The sequence below is a fragment of the Mustela nivalis genome, assembly GCF_964662115.1.
Source record: "Mustela nivalis genome assembly, chromosome: 13".
Taxonomy (NCBI): Eukaryota; Metazoa; Chordata; class Mammalia; order Carnivora; family Mustelidae; genus Mustela; species Mustela nivalis.
In genome coordinates this window covers 80,384,811-80,400,476 of record NC_139032.1, presented here as the reverse complement: position 1 = coordinate 80,400,476, position 15,666 = coordinate 80,384,811, and the positions used below count along the sequence as shown (strand labels likewise).

Below are 15,666 nucleotides of genomic sequence, written 5' to 3'. Positions count from 1 at the left end.
AGGGGATCTCATGCAGGCTCCCTGCTGAGCACGGAGCCCCTGGGGCTCCATCCCAGGTCCCTGAGATCAGGACCTGAGCCGAGATCAAGAGTCGGATGCTTACCTGAGCCCCCTAGGCGCCCCATGTTCACATCTTTTATTTGCTTTATGACTCTTTCCACCACCTGAAATTACATCCTTAATTATTCATTAATTATAATTATTAGTTTGATTTGCTTACCAACTGGAATGTGAGCTCTGTGGGAACAGAGAACCTGTTTGGTTCCCCGTCATGTCCCCAGTGCTTAGAACAGCACATCTGGGCCGTAGGCCCTCCGTAGTCGTGGATCCGTAGAATGAATGGAAGTAAGCCAAGGAGCCTTTGAGGGTTCAAATCCTGTCTCTGCTATAAAGGGCATTTTTCCTTGAGCTTCTTCCTTTAGCTGCAAAAGAAAAGGGTTTGAGTGGAAACCCCTAAGGTTCTCCGCCACTATTAAAACATCTCTGTTGGGTGCCTGGGTGGCTCAGTGGCTTAAAGCCTCTGCCTTTGGTTCAGGTCATGATCTCAGGGTCCTGGGATCGAACCCCTCATCGGGCTCTCTGCTCAACAGGGAGCCTGCTTCCTCCTCTCTCTTTCTCTCTGCCTGCCTCTCTGCCTACTTGTGATCTCTGTCTGTCAAATAAATAAATAAAATCTTTAAAAATAAAATAAAGTAAAACATGTCTGTCCCTGAGAAAGACACCCCATCCACACGATGCAGCCAGTCAAGGGAGCTAGTACAGGGGTTTTGGGAACCGTCGGTTTTATTCTTTCCTCTGCGGACAGCTTTTTTAACCCTAAGTGCCAGGGACTTTCCTTGAGCAGCATGAGTGGTTCCTGCCCGGCCTTCTGGACTGTGCTGAGAGAGCCTGTGCTGTGGCGGCCAAGACTTCAAGGCCAATGGCATTTGCCACTGGGTGAAATGCTCTCGGTTCAGGATGACGGGTCTGCTTGGGTGAGTTGTTCCAGTAGGATCGGAGCCCAGACTCCACCTTGAACGCAGAGCCCACTGAAGCCACACGGGGCAGCTGCAGGGGGCAGGCTGTGACCCTGTGTCTCCTGCACCAGGCTTTAGGGCTTAGGACAGTGTGGAAGAACAGTCAGTCCTTCGTGGTTCCTCTGTTTCTAATCCTCCGTGGATGATACTTTGTTAAAATACAGTAAAATGAGTATTCTGTCAATTTCTTTGCCTCCTCATGCGGGAGAAAACAGCATCCTTCCGCAGGCCTAGCTCTGAGGGCCGCGGCTCTGGGGGACCTTGGCCCAGGCTCCTTTCATTCCCACAGCAGCCGGCGGAAGCAGCCAGTGAGGAAACTGAGGCCGGGCGTGGTTCCGGACCACTCTGTGAGGAGCAGAGGGAGGCAGCGCTGCCCACCCCTCCCATGCCCCTGGAGGGGAGAGACTAGCACTTCTCACAGGAGACAGACAGAGTCCTCTGTTGCCCGCTCCTCGGGGGCTGTGATGATTGAGTCCAACCTCCTCTTCACCTGTGATGTTCAGGACAGAGACAGGAACAGAGCTGACCCCACACCTGGCATCTTCTACTGCATCTCATCGATCTTCCCAAACAGCCATCCTCTCCTGGGTGAGTGGAGGGGGGCCCCAGGACCCTCCCCCGGCTGCTGACTCTGGATGCGCCCACAGACCTTCCTGGGGGAGCAGCTGGCCCCCAAATCCATCTGCTTTGGGGAAGCACGCTAGGACTTCCTGCCGTTGGCCCTACATTTCTCTTTCTGGGATGAGCTTCACTGCACCCGAGATGCCGATTGGCTTTCTCTGAGGCACGGGGCCGGGCGTGGCTGGCAGGGCCGGTAGGAGGGTCCGGGCAAGGTGAGAAAGGGAAGCGATCGAGAAGCCAGAGCGGTAATGAAACAAACACTCACGCTCCCGGGCGCGATCGAGAAGCCAGAGCGGTAATGAAACAAACACTCACGCTCCCCGGGCATCTCCTCGCCTCAGATGCTGCCCGGGAGCTCTCCGGGAGGCCTGGCTTTGCATCAGCCGGAGAACCACCGCCCAGCTTTGCAAATGAGGAAATTGAGGCACAGTAAGGTGAAGACATTTCCTGGGGCCACATGGCAAAGGAGAGATTTGGGGACCCAGACACAGGCGAGGAGATGGTGCCCTTCACCGTGGCACCGCGCTGCCTTCTGGAATCGAGCGGGGAGCCAGCGCGGCCCCCACATCCAGGCCCGTTACTCAACAGATGGGAAACGCAGGTCGAAAGAGGGGTGGGGGCTTCCCTGTGGTCACATGGGGCGTGGGCCGGAGCCCAGGGGTCTTACCCTCCAAGGTGGGGGTGGCAAGGGAGGCCCAGATGGGCACCAACAGGGTGCCCTGCCCACACTGTTGGAGAAAGGTCTTGGGCATGGAGTCTTGGCTTTAGGAGAAGGTTCAGAAACTCTGTTTCTGCGTTAGTCCAGCCATGCTTGCAAGCAACAAGCTGGGTGTCCCATTTCCTGTGTCCAGGGTATTGCTCCCAGCAAAAGGCAAGGGGAGGAGGCAGCCTCCTTACTGGAATCACTATTGTCGAGGGTGGGAAGAGCCCAGAAGGTTGGACCTGAATGCGTCATTCTGGAGATGGGGAAAGGGAGGCCCAAGAATGCCAGAACCTGTTCTGCAAACTTGTCCAGTGCGCCGAACTCACAAAGGGTGTTGTGTTGGGTTGGTGGGTTGGTTGGTTGAGGGGATAAAATCAGAGAGCGGGTGAGCTGGCAGAAAAATAATACGTCCCCTGTCCACCTCCCCTTGTTGTGTAGATGAGAACCTGAGGACAGCGTGGCCATGGGTGGGGACAGGAGGGTGCTTTCTGAAGCTCAGAGCCTCGAGAGGAACTTGTTTTTTGAAACATCGTACAACGAAAACCATTGACTGTCTCCTCTGTGCCGGCTGATTAATGATGAATCTTCCATCTCATGGTGAGGCGTGTATGCCTGTGTCCAGATAGAGGGGACAGTGCCCCAAAGGAGAGGCATACACTGCTGCAAGGGAGATTAAAAATTTAACGGGGAGATGTCCCTTGGGGAGTGACACTGTCATCGAAGCCTAAAGGAAAGGAGGAGGGTGCGCAGGTGTGAGGGGGCAGGGAAAGGGGTCCCGACAGAGCATGTGCAAAGGTCTTGAGGCAGGAAGTGCCTCATTTTACAGATGAGGACGCCAGAGCCCAGAAATTGGCAACTTACCTAATTTAGTGTCTCAGAATCTTCCTGTTTCCCTTCCTGCCTTTTCTTGAAAACTTATTCTAAAGAGAGAGGCAAGAGGTAAACAACTAGTGGACGAAGGAGTTAGTGGTGGAGCTAAAAGTACCAGGAACCCCTGCCCCCACTCCCAACCTCATCATGCCAAGGGAATTTTAAAGAAAACCCTTTATCTGGCCATTCCCTAACCATGTGACCTTGAATAGGACAGATAACCTCTCTGAACCTCTGTTTCTTCATCTGTGAAATGGAGCCCACCTTCCAGCTCTGAGGATCTCACATGGACTCCAATGCAAGAGCTTTGTGCCGGCCAGTGTTAGAGCTAGAGCTGGGTGTTGTGGGGGCTGCTGGGCTCCCCTCCCCTGCCTTCCAGGGCTGCCCCTGAACCCTGGGTCTGAAGGAGCCTCTGTTTACCCCACTGCTGTACCATAGTCCTGAAACCCACCGCTCAGCATTAACTACCTTTGGTAACTACCACGCTCCAGTCCACCCCCAAGGCTCACATGAATCTTGAACGGTGAACTTCTGAGACAGAAAGGTAGAAGCTTGAGCACCTGCTGTGTGCCCAGCATCTCAGGGACACTGTACATGTAACCCCTGCCACGGCCCTACAAGGTGGGGGCCTTTCTTCCCCTGGGTTGGGTAAGGACTGCCTGAGGTCCCATGGCCAGTGACAAGCCGCTCTGGGGTAGCCGGGGCCTCACCCTGCCCAGAGGGCCCAGGAGTCAGTAAAGGTGGGTGTAGCGGGATAGAGGGCACCTTGCGGGGGGGGGGGGAGACCCATCAGCTACCCTTCCAGCCAGGATCCTTTAAATATTTGGGGGCTGTTGGAGGAAATGGATTTGCAGTGAACACAGAAGGCGGGGCTCTCCTGGATTTGTAATTCTTTCTGCCCAAGAGTGTTTTCCAGAAGCATAAGGGATAGAAATTCACTGGCGAAGTCGCTTTCCCAACTGGTGTGTGAATGTCCTGAAGAAAACATGGGCTGTCCCCCACTTTTCTGGGGTGTTCTTTCTCTTCGGTGTGTATTTGAGCTTGGGAAAGCCAGACAGCTTTTGGGGAAGCTCGTTAGAGAATTATATTTTGGTTCTGTTTTTATCTGAAATTTATTTAAATGTAGGTGAGGACAGCTGTCTTAAAAAGGGGAAGCACTCTGCCTGTTGTTCATTTTGACTGAGTGGCTTGCTGTGTTCTTGAGTTGGCATCCTTGAACTTGGCTCCTTTTATTAATTAAGTACACAAAGTATTGCTTCCATTTACATAAAAGGCAACAATGCATTTTTGGAAAGTGTCAGAGAACCACCAGATTTATTTAATTAAGTGGATTTTTGTCCAGTTTTGAAAGTCATTTGTTCTCATTGTAGAGCATTTGCAAATGCGGGGAGGTGGAAAGAATAAAGTGATGGCTTTCCCACAGTCTCTTCACACGATTCACCACCATTACCACGTGAATCTGGTTCTGGCTGGTATTTTTTTTTTTTTTTTAAAACCTTGGTGAAATATACATAACGTAAAACTTACCATTATAACACTTTCTGGGCGAACCATTCACTAGCATTAAATACGTGTACATCAGTGTGCAACCGTCTCTACCGTCCATCTCTGGAACATTTCCATCCTCGCCAGGGGAAACTCTGTACCCAGTAAGCAGTAACTGCCCATTCCCTCCGCGCCCCAACCCTTGGCAACCTTCACTCTACTTTCTGTCTCTGTGAATTCAATGATTCGAGGCACCTCATCTAAGTAGGATCATCCAGTATTTGTCCTTTGGCATCTGGCTTATCTCATTGGGCATAATGTTTTCAAGGTTTATCCCTGTTGAAGCAGGTGTCAAAACCTCCTCCCTTTCCAAGGCCGAATCCTATTCCATTGTATGGATAAACCACACTCTGTCTACCCATCCATTCTTCCAAGGACATCTGAGCTGTTTCTACCTTTCTGGCTATTATGAATAATGCTGCTTAGACTTTGGTGCACAAATAGCTCTTCAGGGGGGCACCTGGGTGGCTCAGTCTGTTAAGCCTCTGCTCAGGTCATGATCAGAATCCTGGGATCCTGTCCCATGCCTGCTTCCTGCTCAGCAAGGGGTCTGCTTCTCCTCCCTCTGGCCCTCCCCTAGCTTGCACTTTTTCTCTCAAATAAATACATAAAATCTTTAAACATAAGTAAATAAAAAACCAAAAAACCCCAATTACTCCTTCAAGTCCTTGTTTACAGTTTTTGGGGGGGGGTATATACCCACAAATAGGATTGCTGGATCGTATGAGAATTCAATGTTTAATTTTTTGAGGACCCACCATACTTGTCCTACATTTTGATATATTAGATCCAGAGTTGAGATCGTAGTCTATGTGTATTTTGGTGTCTGGCATTCTCATTTAATTTCCCATTTTATTAACTATTCTTCAAAAACAATGTTTCTTTAAAAGATCGTGTAATATTCCATTGCGTTGCTGTCCCCACGTTTCCCCCCTCCACTCATTGATTTCTGCTCTGCAGCAAACGATTTAAAAATGCCTAACCCCGGTGAGCAGGCTCGTGCTGTGTCCCTACTTGCCTGAGGAATATGCCACAAAAGTAGGTTGTTGCCTTTAAGGAATTTAAAAATTTCTCCTTGGGGATTCTTGGGTGATCATCCAATTCCGTGGTTTTAAAAGTTCTTTGTAGCCAAGGAAACTTTACGGCAAACAAAATAGCACACGGAAGCACAGCATACGATAACAGACAGAGAAAAGGGGAGGTGATCCAAGGAAGGGTGGCCTGGGGGCTCAGAGCCCTGCTCTCTCGGCCTCCCCATCTCCCTCTTGTGGTTCCCGAGGGCCTTTGGGAGATTCTGGGGTTCTCTAGAACACAGTTGGAAAAAATACCAGGGCGACCCAGTGCCTTTATTTTAAAGAAGAGAAGACATTTTGAGCAGGGAAGGGACTTGCCCGAGGACAAGTTCATTTTTGTACTTCATTCAGTCTTTTTTTTTTTTTTTTTCCAACACATGGCACTTACTGCTTGCATGTTGGAATCACTTAGAGAGCTTGTTAAAAATACAGTTTCCAGGGCACCTGGGTAACTCAGTGGGTTAAAGCCTCTGCCTTCAGCTCAGGTCATGATCTCAGGGTCCTGGGATCGAGCCCCGCATCGGGCTCTCTGCTTTGCAGGGAGCCTGCTTCCTCCTCTCTCTCTGCCTGTCTCTCTGCCTACTTGTGATCTCTGTCTATCAAATAAATAAATAAAATCTTTAAAAAAAAATACAGTTTCCAGGGATTCTTCTGGATTCCAAAGCAGTAGATGTGGGAGAGAGCAGGACTGGACCCTTCGTTCCCCCGTCCACACCGGGGGTGCTCTCATTCTAGCCCCCTGCATTTGCACATGCTTGTCCTTCAACCCATGGATACTCCTCCCCATGCAGTCACCCTTCAGACGCCGGGTTCGAACGGAGCCCCTTCCTCTCTGAAGCCTGGCACACAACCCTGTGTGGTACACCTTCCTCCTTCCTCCTTGACCCCAAAACAGAACCTCCCACTTGCATTGATTTCTTATCACTGTAAGCAATAGTTCCTTTCTTCAAGGCCTGGCTCCCCCCACTAGAATGTAAGCTCCTTAGGGAGGCTGTGTATAATTTCTGCATTCTCTACAGCTCCAGGCATACACTGGGTGCTTTGTGATTCTTGATGGGCTGGCATTGAATCTGGTACACACCCCATCTCTGGAGGATAAAAAAAAAAAAATCAGATAGCTGCAACATATGGAAGGTCAGATAGCCCATCGGAGCAGTGCCAAGACTGGCACTGGATGTCCTGAGGCTTGGCCCTTGGCACTGGCCACCTGCCAAGGAGGACAGCTGTCTGGTCTGGACAGAGAGCACTGGCCCCAGCTGCCTTATCCCTGAGTCCTATAATAGCCCAGATTTTCCAAAATTTAGAGAGCTCTGCCTGCCTGGTGATTCAGCATGCAGGTTTGGATGCCTGAAATTTGCTTTATGAAACTTCAGCATAGGTAGGATCGGATTTCATCTGAGGCAGTGCACAGATGCTAAGAAGGCAAGGCTAGCGGGGGACGGCCAGCTCGTCGACCCTCGAGGATGCATAGCTGGGGCTGGGGGTCAGCCAGCATTGTATCCAGAGGCAGCTGTCACAAACCCGCCTGGTATTCCAGTTTGTGATCCACCAACTGACGCTTTTCTGATGAGCACACTGGATGCTAAATTTTCTTTTTATTGGGGAAACAAGTGACTTGTTTGTTTCAATGAGGAATTGTTATACATGGGCTCATACTACTGAAATTGAAGTATTTATGGTTGTTTATGGTATTTATGATGTGCAGATGGGCTAAAGGAGCAGTGATTCACTCCCGGCCCTTGCAGGAAGATGGCATAGGGTCCCTTACTCTGCTTGCCCTGTCCTAGCCAGGAGCTCTGGGTTCTGCAGGGTAGGTGGGGGGATCGAATCCTGCTTCTGGAACCCAGGCACGTGCCTCCACCCTGGATTCCTTTGGCATCTGGGGAAGCCCACAGACCCCTGAGAATGTTTTAAAATCTGAAAAATAACAATACATGAGATTATAGCAGAGAGGACTCAAATTGAACTATCGTTATTAAAATACTAAGAGCAGAGGTCGAGTTTCAGCTCAGAATGAGAGGTTTCCGCATCTGCAGAATGGGGGTGATTCGTACGTGTTTCAGAGTTGAGTGAGAACTGAATGAGTGTAAAGTGCTTAGAACACAGCCTGGCATATTGTGTGTTCAATAAAGAGTAGCATTTGCTGCTCCTACAGCTACTATTACTAGTTATTGTATAAAGTACTTATTCCTGCTCTTCGGAGCTCACGATATGGCTTGGGAAACGCTATACATATGAAGTAGTAATTAGAAGGAGAAGTTCAGGTGCAGAAGGAAAGCTTGATAAAGGGCCAAGGGGAGCTTCAAGAGAGTGCCATGGCTCCGGCTGAAGGAGTACAAGTAGTGGCTAAGCTTTTGGGCCCGCCAGGCTCGGATAGTTCTGGCTCCGACCCTTAGCTGTTGGAGCTGGGCAAGCCATATCATCTCTCTGGGCCTCGATTTCCTTCTCTGTAAAGTGGGATAACAGTAGAATCCACTGTGAGCCCTGCCTCCTCGCCTCCTGTGATCAGTGAAGGGGACCATGTGGTCAGCCCAGTTCTGACCCCAGGAGGCTTCCAGGGCTGCTTGGCACCCTGGGTCCTTGTCCCTGGTCAGTCTCTCCCTTTACCCTCCCAGCACTCCTGGCACCTGCTGCTCACCTGCGGGCTCTCAGGTGCAGTCTCTCTTGCTCTTATCAAATGATCTAGCTATTTCAGATAGGGGGAGTCTGTAGACAACAACCCATTCATCTTCCTTATTCTTTTCAAAAAGCAGGTGAACGTTCAGCCATCATTGGGACTTGAGGAGAAGATTTCTCCAGGGCATTGGAGAACTGTTCTCACCTCCTCTGCCTTGTGTGTGGCCATGCAGGGCTCTTAGTGATGAGGAAGGTGAGGTTTTGACAGGGAAGAGGGGAGACCAAGACCTCGAGAGTCGCCTACTCTGTGCAAAATGGCTGCATATCTGAGTCGGGATGGAGTAGGTTATAGCGAGAAGTAGCCCCTCGAGGCTAGGGACCAGACCCATAGAGGTTTATTTCCTACTCTAACAGATACGGTATCCAGGGTCAGCTGGTGGCTGTGTCCCTCACAGCCTGGGAACCAGGCTGCTAGAACACCTTCTTGAATATACTCCATGGCACAGAGACAAGAGAGGGGGTCTTTCTCTGGCTATTGAATAGCCCACTCTTACCACATTGGGCCGATGAGTCGCTAGTCCCTAACCACAAGGGGACCAGGAAATGAAATCCTGTAGTGAAGATGGGGAGCTGGAAATATTTGGTGGGACAGCATTAGTGAGACCTGGGCAGTGGGGGGTGGGGGGTGGGGGTTCCCTTCTGTGCCTAGCTGAGGTAAGCAGCCCAGGTGGTGTAGACAGAGCAGCCTATGGACTTTGCATTGTATGTCCTAGGAAACCACAACCCGATTAAAACCCCAAGGCCACGTCTCAGCCCCAGACAGAAAAACAGAAAGGCACACATGGCTACCGTCATGTCTGGAGAGAACAGAAGCAGAAACTCAAGTGAAGAATGGACCCGTGAGAGGGCAGGCAGTACCTCCTCAGAGCTCCAGGCCCTAAGCGTACAACCAAGGCCAAGGCAATGGGGTTGAACTGGGCTTTCACACCACATTCTTCATAACAGACTCATGTGATGTGGCCTCAATGGAGCTCATATTTACAAAGTTTTGCTCCATTTCTGAGCTGTTTTATGTTTACGCGTGAGGATGTTTTTTTTTCTGAATTGGTTGCCTCTCTTAGCTTCAGCCCATCCCGTGCTCACCTTTTCCCAGTGACCTTTCTGTCAGAAAGCCCACCGTTGGCATCCCCAAATCATTCAAGAACAGTGGGGCCAAGGGAGGGGAAGAACAATGATGTGGCCATCGCTGGCAGAGGCTTCTGGAGTTTTCTGGGCCACAAATAAGGAAAGTTGGGAAGAAGACGGTTGATGGCGGCCTCCAGCCCCTCCCTGAGCCCTTCGATTTTCTGTGCTGTGGTTTAGAAGCATCTTGTCCTGGAGAGATGCCAGACACCTGGGTAGCAGCCCTGATGTCATGTCATTGCCGGGCGGAGCAGTCATTTCCCTTCCTCAGAGCCTCAGTTTTCTCAGCTACAAAAGGCTCAGGAGACAGGGGGCATGCTTAAGGGTAGAGTGACCTTGGGTAGTAAGGATGTTCCAGCAGCCCCATGGGCAGGTGGCTTGTGAGACTGTGTTCCGATTCTTCCAGAAAGCTGTGGAGCTCAGAGTACGGGAGTGGCTGCGTGTTGGGGGACTCCTTTGTCTTTCCTGTGTTGGGACATTCACCTCAATCACAGAATGCATTTGGCAGCACAATACTTGGATTCTGGGCTCAGCTTCTCTCCAGAGCTCCATGGGAGTGAGGCCATATTGGCTAATCCTTGTAGACCTAGCAGGCTGAGCAGGGCCAAGTGGAAACGAAATCAGTACTTATTTTATAAATGAATAAACAAGGGACTACATCATTCCCTTCCAATTTGACTGAAGCAGTGACCTTCAGACTTCCTATGGACCAGAAGCAGGTTGGGAGAAACTCTTGGCTCCATCCAAACCCAGCTTCTGGCCCAAGTTGAGTCTCCTTGGGCAAGTCCCCAGATTCCTCTACTGGTGGGAGGAGCAGTACTCACCCTGCCTCATGGGCTAGGGAGGCTCCAGCAGGTGGGAAGATTTGAAAAGGCCCCATCCAAAGGACAGGCTGGTTGTTTTTAGGACCCAGGAACATGGCAGATTCTTTGGGAACACAGAGCAGGGGGTGCTATGAGCTGGAGAGTTCTGGAATAATCATTATTAGGAATTAAGTAGCCGCCACTGAGCACTTGTTCCAACATCAGGCCCTGTGCCACGCACTGTTTGTGTACCCTGTCATTCACCATGGTTGAAGAGAAAGGCGTTGTTACTCTCATTTTACAGAGGAGAGAAACCAAGTCTCGGAAGCTCATGGAGTTTGCCCAGGGTCACGCATTTAGTCCATGTCAGGCCTGTCTGACTCCCAGGCGGGCTGCAAGCTCCGTGCCATGCTGCCTCCTGGCGCTGGGATGTGGCGGTGATGGCACTTGTCTCTAAGACACTGACAGTTCCTTTTTCCCGAGTACCTACAAGGGGCTGGGAGCTTTACGAATGTTATTGGTCATCCTTTCAACAGCTCAAGGAGTAAGGAATTATTATCCCTACTTTACAGGTGGGTGAACTGAGGCTCACAGAGTGTGGAGTGACTTACTTATCCAGGGTCAGAACAGCAAGAAAGTAAGTGGGACTGGGATTTGAATCCAGCCCTTGTCTCATTCCAAGAAAAGGAGAAGAAAAAGCCATCTCCACTGTGATCTCAACTCAGAGGTGTTTGTTTTGCTTTGTTTCATTCTATTAACTTACAGCTAGGATTCCTGGAACCTCATCTTTAGAGTTTAGTTCTTGGAAGTCAATTTATTGTCAAGTTATTACAAGAGTCAGTTTATTACAAGAGAGATGGGAAAACCTAGCGGTGGGGGACGAGACAACCTCTGGATTTTCCAGTAAAAAAATTTTTTTAAAGATTTTATTTATTTATTTGAGAGAGAGAGAGAGAGAGAGGGAGAGTGAGCATGGAAGAGGCAGGGCAGAGAGAACCAGGAGAAGGAGAGGCAGAGGAAGAGGGAGAAGCACTGAGCAGGGAGCTGGACAGCAAGACTTGATCCCAGGACCCTGAGATCATGACCTGGGCCAAAGGCAGATGCTTGACCGACTGAGCCAGTCAGGTGCCCCCATTCACCAGTAAATATTTAAGCTTTGAGAACCTTCTAGGCTGCATAGAGGAAGTAGGGAGAGTACAGAAACTCCCAGCCAAGGCACTATGGGACAGGTGGAGGGCATCGGTAGAGCAGAAACGCATCTGGAGAGGCTGGGCTTCCACCACCTCTGAGCAGCTGTAGGAAAGACTATGGATACTGGTGGGAAGGATCCTAAGGGACCCGCAGGTGGTAAACACAAGGATTCTAAACACTGGATTCTAGCTGGAAGGGATCTTGAAGAGGACTTCATTGAACTCTCTTTATATTATGGAACCGTTTCTACATAGAGTGACCCTGTGATTTACCTGCAGATGGGCACACCTTTGACAGTGAAAGTGGGCTGGAGAAGGTTAACCTTTTAACTGCCCCACAACACATGTCAACTGGAACTGTCGGAGGGAACGCCGTCTGTATGGTCGCCCTGATTTTATAGGGCCTTTCTTACCAATGACACCGGTAAAGGCAAAGCACAAGTGATAGAAACGGGGACGGTAAAAACGAAGGAACAGGAGACAAACCCCTAGGGGGAGAGGAGTGCTGACTTCTTTCTGCCAGTGGTCGCGCGCACGGCCTGGCTCTGTGCCAAGGCCAGCACGGGTAGCCTGACGGTAGAATCAGGAACTGATACCTGTAAACAGCATTTGGCATTTGTAGGTACACATGTCCTTCTCACCAGATATGGACTTGGAAAAGTGCAGGCAGCAGGTCTGATTCAAGCTGTGCATAGCTACGTCCCAGCACAGTCCCCGGTACGGGGGAAATGCCCTCCACGTGTGTATTGCTGGAATGAACGCTGGTGGGCATGGCTTTGCTGAAGTGTGAGAGGAAGAGTGTGTTTGCTTGCAGAGGAAAGAGTTGGATTTCCGAGGAGCTGTCGGGTTCGGTGGGGAAGGCACGGCTCTGTGGACAGAGAGAGCTTATTGGCTTTGTGATCTTGTCTGTGTTACTTAACCTCTGAGCCCCAGTTCTCTGCCTGGGAAATGGAGAGCATCGTCACTGATCAGAGTAAGGATCAGATGAAATGGCGCATGTAAATGAATAATATGGTAGCCTTTATCCTTACTAATAACATTCTAGGAAGCAGAGATCGGTGACACACTGAAAAGATGTGCTTTAAACCATCAGAAATGTCTAGAGACGGGACACCTGGGTGGCTTGGTTGGTTCAATGTCTGCCTTTGGTTCAGGTCATGATCTCAGGGACCTGGGATCGAGCCCCACGGCGGGTTCCCTGCTCAGCGGAGAGTCTGCTTTTCTCTCTCCCTCTCCCCCTCTCCCCTGCTTCTGCTCTCTCTCTCTCTCTCTTTCTCTCAAACAAATAAATAAAATCTTTAAAAAAAAGAGAGAAAAGTCTAGAGATGAAACAGTTCCCCGTCACTAGAAGCCTTCAAGCAGAGGCTGTCTGGTATGCATGCTGTCAGTGGTGAACAACTTTTGGGGACAGGCTGGCTAGTGAGACCCTGGGAGCATTGACAGATTACCACTGGCATAAAAGCCAGAGGGACTTGAACTCTTGCGGATGAGAGTGACTTGTTAATTTCTCTCATGTCACCTGGCAGACGTCAACCAGCCAGGGCAACACACAGGGGCAGCGAGGCTGGGACTGGGAGCTGGCCCCATGAGACGCAGGCTCTGCCGGTGGGAGGGAGAAGAGGACCCGGGCAGGGGCCAGCCTGAAAACCTTCCCTTCTCTCCCCGTACTATGCTCGCTTGCGGGAGGACCTCCCACCGCAGCTGAGGGAGGCGGAGGCTGCTTGGAACTTGCCTCTCGGCGGTTGTGCTCTCAGCCAGATGAAGCCGTGGATTAGGCACACCTGTTGGCTCTGCGCCCCACCCAGAGTGCCTTTCTCCAGCCAAAGGCTGGGGCCTCCCCTTCTGTCTCTGGTGTTGGGAGCCCCATCACAGCCTAGGGCTCTGAAAGCCCCAGCTGCCCCTATGCAGGGGTCTGCAGCCAGAGTCTGTGGCCGGGTTGGAGGGGGGCCGGGATGCAGGCAGAGCAGGAGACCCTAGCCCAAGCTTTTCATCTGCCAGGAGGTGGAGGGTTAGGGGGAGAAGGGGGGGGGGGAAGCGTGGGAAACAACCCACACATGCAGGGAGTTGCCTGAAATGGGACGCAGAGCCAGGACCAGAACCACCTCTGGGGTGGCGCTCCTTGCAATTCTCAAGACAGCAGCCACCTTGTCCAGACACATGTGTGTGGCCTTCTCCTCTCGTCCAGCGGCCAGGGGGCCCTGAGGGGGTCCGACGAGAGCTGGGACTCCAGATGTCCTCACCGGTCTCTGCCTGCTGCCCTCCCATGGCTGTCTTGGCTGCCAGGGTCCTCTTGGGCTGTTGCAATTCCTTTTGTTCCTGGCTTGACCCCCTCCCACTCCCCGCCCCCATGCCCTGCCTCTTAGCAGTGCCCGCCTGGTTTCAGGGCGGTGCCTATTAGGGATGTCCCGCTTTGCCCTCTATGCTGCTGGGTTGAGCATTCACCAGACCTGCCCGCTCTTGCCTGTGTGCTGGCATCTCCCAAACTGCACACCTCACGGCCTCAATCTCTCCAGGACACCCTGCTGAGTGGGCTCCAGCAGGTTCTTTGAACCTGAGGCATCTAGGACAGAACTCAGCAGCTCCCCAGACTCCCACCCTTTGCACTGCATTCTTCAGAAGCACCAGTACTAGTCCACTCCGCTGCTGCACCCAGGAACCTGGGCACCAGCCGAGGGCAAACTTGCAAACGGCAGCGAGCGGCTGTTTCACGGGACTCCTGGTGTGGACACTGACCTGGGCCCACGCTGGACACCCAAGCGTCGACACCTGCAGTAGCATGGACTGCACTCGTCTCCGCCTCGCTCCCTCCATCCCACCGCTCACTGCCAGCAGCGCTCGGATCACGGCCGTCCACTTTTTAGAATAGTTAACATTTACTGAACACGCAGGTGCCAAGCCCTGTGCGACGCATGCGGCGTAGCCCACGAGATGCACAGAGCATCAGCTGTTGTTTCGCTTCGGTACAAAACGAAAGTTTTGATGAAAATGAAAGTATCTGCCCACAGAGTTGACGTTCTGGTAGAAGCAGAAAGATACTTTGAAGAAAAACAAGGGGGCGACTGGGTGGCTCAGTGGGTTCAGCGTCGGCCTTCAGCTCCGGTCATGATCCCAGGGTCCTGGGGTCGATCCCTGCATCAGGCTCACTGCTCAGTGGGGAGTCTGCTTTGCTTCTCCTTCTCCCTCTGCTTGTGCTCTCTTTCTCTCTGTCAAATAAATAAATAAAATCTTAAAAAAAGAGAAAAGATAAATAAGGAACCTACAAAAAGAAAGTCATTCTAAATCCAGGAATTTCTCCCCAACGAGGTGACACTTAAGCAAAGCTGAAGGAGCATGTACTTCATGTAACCCAGTTTGCTGTGTCACTCCCAAGCGAGAATGTCTTTTGTGACTGCCCTAAACGAACACTCCCAGCTTGCAAACATTTGGTCTGTAGGGTTGTCACAGACGCTTAATCCTCATTCCTCTGCAGAGATAATCAGGGTGGGATCTTGACCTTCATTTTTCCCAGCCAGAAGTGGTCTTGGGTGCTGGGCCAGGCCTTCCACACCTGGGCTGCAGTCACCTTGGCCATAACTCTGAGGTCCCGCTATCTTCTGCCTCGAGGTGTGGCCGGTGGACAGCTACCGCATGCTCGCTGCTAGCTCCTAGATCCATGGGCGGCCAGGACCAGATGGGCCCTAGTTACCATGGATGAGGAGATGAAGCACCCCGGCCAGGCCCTGTCTGAGCTCTTCCCTGGGTGGCCTCTGGCCTCCTTCGAGCAGCACAGCTGTATGGCCCGAGGCTCATTTGCTGGGTTTTTTCCTTCTCAATTCCAGGAGTGACCACAAGTGTATGCTCCTTTGTTTTGAGAGTCTGAGCATGACCATAGATCGGGGAAGGAGGAAGACCGTACCAGAACCTTAAGAGCTGAATTTTCTGCCTTCCGGGTTCGCACACTGAGTCAAGCTGCTATTAGCCAGCCTGGAGCCTGTTAACCCCACGGCCTGCAGAGCATCTCATGGAGGCTGCCAGGGGAGAAAGAGCAGCCCCGGACTCACCAGCTGG

The 15,666-nt window shown here is 51.4% G+C and overlaps 1 protein-coding gene and 1 long non-coding RNA gene across 5 annotated transcripts in view; one reads left to right on the top strand and one right to left on the bottom strand.

The window, feature by feature from the left end:
* The window catches only part of GGTA1 (glycoprotein alpha-galactosyltransferase 1 (inactive)), a 54,262-nt gene that overhangs the window by 10,616 nt on the left and 27,980 nt on the right, over positions 1–15,666 (top strand). The gene's annotated exons all lie outside the window — the stretch shown is intronic.
* Positions 14,474–15,666, bottom strand: part of LOC309846437 — a 112,735-nt gene continuing 111,542 nt past the window's right edge. Inside the window, exon 3 of the long non-coding RNA XR_014301935.1 lies at positions 14,474–14,822. This is a non-coding gene — a long non-coding RNA (uncharacterized lncRNA). The remainder of the gene's footprint in view (positions 14,823–15,666) is intronic.